We start from the raw sequence: 6000 nt of genomic DNA on the forward strand, positions 1-6000 counted from the left end.
AGAGTCTTGCTCTGTTGCCAAGGCTGGTATGCAGTGATGTGATCTTACAATCTTAGCTCACTGCAACCTCCCCCTTCTGGCTTCAAGCAACTCTCCTGCCTCAGCCTCCTGAATAGCTGGGACTACAGGAGTGCGCCACTACACCCGGCTAATTTTTGTAGTTTTAGAGAGACGGGGTTTCACCATGTTGCCCAGGCTGGTCTCAAACTCCCGACCTCAAGTGATCCGCCCGCCTCGGCCTCCCAAAGTGCTGGAATTACAGGTGTGAGCCACCACACCCGACATGAACTGTACACTTAAAATGGTTAAAATGACAAAATTTTAAGTTATGTATATTTTACCACAATAGAAAAGAAATAAATGTTGTAAAAGGAACAGGACTACAAGGCCTCCTGGTGGGAAGAGAGGGAAATAACTCAGCCTAGAACCTGCTAATGTTCTTGCAGTTCCTACAGAACTGCATGTCCAACTCTGGTTACCTTGGGCACCATAGTGGGTTAAGTCATGTCACCACAAAATTCATATCCACCTGGAGCCTCAGATGAGACCTTATTTGAAAACGGGGTCTTTGCAGATGTCATTGGTTAAACATCTTGAGATGAAGTCAGCCTAGATTTAGGTCAGGTCCTAAATCCAGTATCTGGTGTCTTTATAAGACATAGGAGAGGGGTTGGGGTGGTGGCTCATGCCTGTAATCTCAGCACTTTGGGAGGGCAAGACCGGAGGAGACAGGAGGTTTGAGGCCAGGAGTTCAAGACCAGCCTGGGAAACATATCAAGACCATGTCTGTACAAAAATAAAAATTAGCCAGGTGTGGTGGCGTGCACCTGTAGTACTAGCTTCTCTAGAGGCAGAGGCAGGAGGATGGCTTGAGCTTGGGAAGTTGAGGCTGCAGTGAGCTTTGATGGTGCCACTGCACTCCATCCTGGGCAACAGAGCAAGACCTTGTCTCAAAAATAAATAAATAAGGTTGCTAGTTAAAAAAAAAGAGAGAGAGAGAGGCCAGGTGTGGTGGCTCATGCCTGTAAACCCCGGTGCTTTGGGAGACCGAGGCAGGTAGATTTTGAGGCAAAGAGTTCGAGGTCAGCCTGGCTAACATGGCAAAACCCTGTCTCCATTAAAAATAGAAAAATTAGCTGGGTGTGGTGGTGCACTCCTGTAGTCCCAGCTACTCAGGAGGCTGAGGCAGGAGAATCACTTGAACCCGGGAGGCAGAGGTTGCAGTGAGCTGAGATCGCACCATTGTACCCCAGCCTGGGTGACAGAGTAAGACTCTGTCTCAAAAAAAAAAAAAAAAAAAAAAAAAAAATTGAAAGAGAAGAGAAAGAGAGACCGGAGAGGAACATTTGGACACAGACAGTGGGGAGAAGGCCACAAGATGATGGAAGAGGCAGTAATTGGAGTGACGTGGCCACAAGCCAGCGACCACCAGGGGCCACCAGAAGCTGGAAGAGGCAAGGAAGGAAACTTCTCCAGAGCCTTCGGGGTGCAGCACAGCTAGGTCGACACCTTACTTTCAGACTTCTGGCCTCTGGAACAATGAAAGAATAAATTTTGGGGGGCTGGGTGCGGTGGCTCACACCTGTAATCCCAGCACTTTGGGAGACCAGGGTGGGTGGATCACCTGGGGTCGCGAGTTTGAGATCGGCCTGACCAACTTGGTGAAACCCCATCTCTACTAAAAATACAAAAATGAGCCGGGCGTGGTGGCGCGTGCCTATAATCCCGAGATTGTGCCATTGCACTCCAGCCTGAGAGACAGAGGAAGACTCTGTCTCAAAAAAAAAAAAAAGAATAAATTCTTGTTGTTTTAAGCCAGCAAGCTGGTGATGATTTGTTATGGCAGTTCCCAAAAATCTAACACAGACAGGAAGTAGTGGGTGGGCGATGGCATATTTCAGCTGCCTGTGGGGGCTGAGAAACACAGCACAAGATTTGGGAAAAGGGTCCACATCCGGTGAAGGAGAACTTTCCTTCCTTCCTTTTTTTTTTTTTTTTTTTGACAAGGTGTCACTCTGTTGCCCAGGCTGGAGTACACTGGTGCCATCATAGCTCACTACAGCCTCCAGCTCCTGGGTTCAAGGGATCCTCCGAACTCAGCCTCCCTAGTAGCTGGGACCACAGCCATGCATGACCACACCCGGCTAGTTTTATTTTTTATATTATTTGTAGAGAGAATGTCTCCCTATGTTGCCTAGGCCACCACCCCTGGTCCCTTTCTTCCTTAAGAAGATAGAGAATGTTCAGAGCTTGCTGGTGATGTTGAGTTTAAAAAAATCAAGGCACGAGGCCAGGTGCGATGGCTCACACCTGTAATCCCAGCACTCCAGGAGGTCAAGGTGGGAGGATCACTTGAGCCAAGGAGTTCGAGACCAGCTTAGGCAAAATGGTAAAACCCTATCTTTACCACAAATACAAAAAAATAAGCCAGGTGTGGTGGTGCACGCCTGTGGTCCCAGCTACCCTGGAGCCTGAGGCATGAGAATTGCTTGAATCTGGGAGGCAGAGGATGCAGTGAGCTGAGATCGCGCCACTGCACTCCAGCTTGGGTGACACAGTGAGATCCTATCTCAAAAAAAAAAAAAAAAAAAAATCAAGGCAAGGTGTGGTGGCTCACACCTGTAATTCCAGCACTTCAGGAGGCCGAGGCAGGAGGATCGCTTGAGCCCAGAAGGTCAAGGCTGCAGTGAGCCATGATGGCACCACTGCACTCCAGCCTGGACAACAGAATGAGACTCTAAAAGAAATAATAATAAAATAAAAATTCAAAATATTTTCAGTGGAGAAGTTTGGATTTGAGGCTTCTCTTGAAAAATTCAGCCAGGCACGGGGGCTCATGCCTGTAATCCCAGCACTTTGGGAGGCCAAGGCGGGTGGATCACTTGAAATCAGGAGTTCGAGACCAGCCTGGCCAACATGGTGAAACTCTGTCTCTACTAAAATACAAAAAATAAGCCAGGTGTGGTGGTGCACGCCTGTGGTCCCAGCTACCCTGGAGCCTGAGGCATGAGAATTGCTTGAATCTGGGAGGCAGAGGATGCAGTGAGCTGAGATCGCGCCACTGCACTCCAGCTTGGGTGACACAGTGAGATCCTATCTCAAAAAAAAAAAAAAAAAAAAATCAAGGCAAGGTGTGGTGGCTCACACCTGTAATTCCAGCACTTCAGGAGGCCGAGGCAGGAGGATCGCTTGAGCCCAGAAGGTCAAGGCTGCAGTGAGCCATGATGGCACCACTGCACTCCAGCCTGGACAACAGAATGAGACTCTAAAAGAAATAATAATAAAATAAAAATTCAAAATATTTTCAGTGGAGAAGTTTGGATTTGAGGCTTCTCTTGAAAAATTCAGCCAGGCACGGGGGCTCATGCCTGTAATCCCAGCACTTTGGGAGGCCAAGGCGGGTGGATCACTTGAAATCAGGAGTTCGAGACCAGCCTGGCCAACATGGTGAAACTCTGTCTCTACTAAAATACAAAAATAAGCTGGGTGTGGTGGTGGGCGCCTGTACTCCCAGCTATTCGGGAGGATGAGGCAGGAGAATTGCTTGAACCCGAGAGGCAGAGGTTGCAGTGAGCTGAGATTGCGTCACTGCACTCCAGCCTGGGCGACAAAACAAGACTCTGTCTCAAAAAAAGGGAGAGAGAGAGAGAAAGAGAAATAGGAGAGGAACATTTAGACACAGACAGAAGGGAGAAGGCCAGAAGACATCGGAAGAGGCAGTGATTGGAGCGACCACTGCCTCTTATCTCAGCATGCCCTATACAGTTATTATTACTGTAATAGGGTAAAAAGACCAAGAAGAGAAAAAAGAATCTGCCTTTATTATTATTATTATTATATTTTATTTTTGAGAGAGAGTCTTGCTCTGTCGTCCAGGCTAGAGTGCAGTGGCGTGATCTCAGCTCACTGCAACCTCCGCCTCTTGAGTTCAAACAATTCTCCTGCCTCAGCCTTCCGGGTAGCTGGGATTACAGGCATGTGCCACCACTCCCAGTTAATTGTTTGTATTTTTAGTAGAGACGGGGTTTCACCATGTTGGTCAGGCTGGTCTCAAACTCCTGACCTCAGGTGATCCGCCCGCTTCGGCCTCCCAAAGTGCTGGGATGACAGGTGTGAGCCACCGCGCCCGGCCTATTATTATTATCATTTTTCATAGAGATGGTGTTTCACCGTGTTGGCCAGGCTGGTCTCGAACTCCTGGACTCAAGCCATTCACCCATCTTAGCCTCCTAAAGAGCTGGAATTACAGGCACGAGTACATTGATTATACTCCTGGCCTTACAATTGTTTTTAAAGGGTGACCTGGAGCTCCTGCTGAATTACAGCCCAAGCTGAATGACAACTGCTGTCCTCAGCTGAGACCTCTGCATTCTTGGGTGGATTTTCCTGCTGTCTCAGCGGACACTCCCTGCTGCGCCTGGCGGGAAGAGGGTGGGGGGCGACACTGGGAACCAGGATCTCCACTGGAGCAAATGAGAGAATTGGGGGGGGGTGGGAACTCTGAACTGAAACTTAGCCAGGTCCTCAGGGTTTATGGAAAACAATCCACCCAGCACAGGAATTCTCCTTCCACGCTGTGTTCAGACTGTTTTCTGTGCTTCTCTTTCAGAAGATCTGAGAGAGTTGGTGTATAAATTTCTTGAAGCCTTTACTTTATGCCAGGTGCTAGAATGATCTAGAATCTTCACTCCCGTGCTTAGAGGTAGGTGCTATTGTTATGCTCACTTCACAAACGAGGCTTGGCCAGGTGTGGTGGCTCACGCCTGTCATCCCAGCACTTTAGGAGGCTGAGGTGGGCAGTTCACCTGAAATCAGGAGTTCGAGATCAGCCTGGACAACATGGCAAAACCCCGTCTCTACAAAAAATACAAAAATTAGCCGGGCATAGTGGTGCACGCCTGTAATCCCAGCTACTCAGGAGGCCGAGGCAAGAGAATTGATTCAACTTGGGAGGTGGATGTTGCAGTGAGCCAAGATTGCGCCACTGCACTCCAGCTTGGGCAATAGAGCAAGATTCTGTCTCAAGAAACAAAAAACAGACGAGGCTCATCACCTGGAACAGCGGAGCCCAGATTTGAAGATGGGTCTCCTGACTCCAAGGTCAGAGATTCTTTCTGATGGGTGACATCTGCTCATTCACTAATTCATTCAACTTTTCATTCAATAAGCATCCATTGAGCACCTAGTGTACGCCAATTGTGATGCCAAAAAAGACAGATGGAGTCCCTGCCATCTTGAATTCAAATCTTTTTCTAATTTTCAACTTTTTTTTTCTTTTTATTAAGGCGGGGTCTCAGTCTGTTGCTGAGGCTGGAATGCAGTGGCATGATCTTGGCTCACTACAGTCTCAACCTCCCCAGGCTCAAGCAATCCGCCCACCTCAGCCTCCTGAATAGCTGGGACTACAGGCATGTGCCCCCATGAACAGCTAATTTTTTTTTTTTTTTTGAGAAGGAGTCTTGCTCAGTCGTCCAGGCTGGAGTGCAGGGATGTGATTTCGGCTCACTGCAAGCTGTGCCTCTCGGGTTCACGCCGTTTTCCTGCCTCAGCCTCCCGAGTAGCTGGGACTACAGGCGCCCACCACCACACCCGGCTAATTTTTTTGTATTTTTAGTACAGACGGGGTTTCACCATGTTAGCCAGGATGGTCTCGATCTCCTGACCTCGTGATCTGCCCGCCTCGGCCTCCCAAAGTGGTGGGATTACAGGCATGAGCCACCACACCTGGCCCACGACCAGTTAATTTTTAGATTTTTTTGTAGACATGGGATTTCACTGTGTTGTCCAGGCTAGTCTCAAACTCCTGGGCTCAAGTGATCATCCCGTCTTGACCTCCCAAAGTGCTGGGATTACAGGTGCACACCACTGAGCACTGGCCTATTTATTATTATTATTATTATTATTATTATTATTATTATTTTAAGCAATCTGAGTCCTTTCTACATTGGTTTGTTCACTGTGTGTCTTTGGTGTTTGGTATGTAATAAGAGCTCAATAAAG

Source organism: Trachypithecus francoisi, unplaced genomic scaffold (genome assembly GCF_009764315.1).
Source record: "Trachypithecus francoisi isolate TF-2019V2 unplaced genomic scaffold, Tfra_2.0 Lachesis_group5, whole genome shotgun sequence".
Lineage (NCBI taxonomy): Eukaryota > Metazoa > Chordata > Mammalia > Primates > Cercopithecidae > Trachypithecus > Trachypithecus francoisi.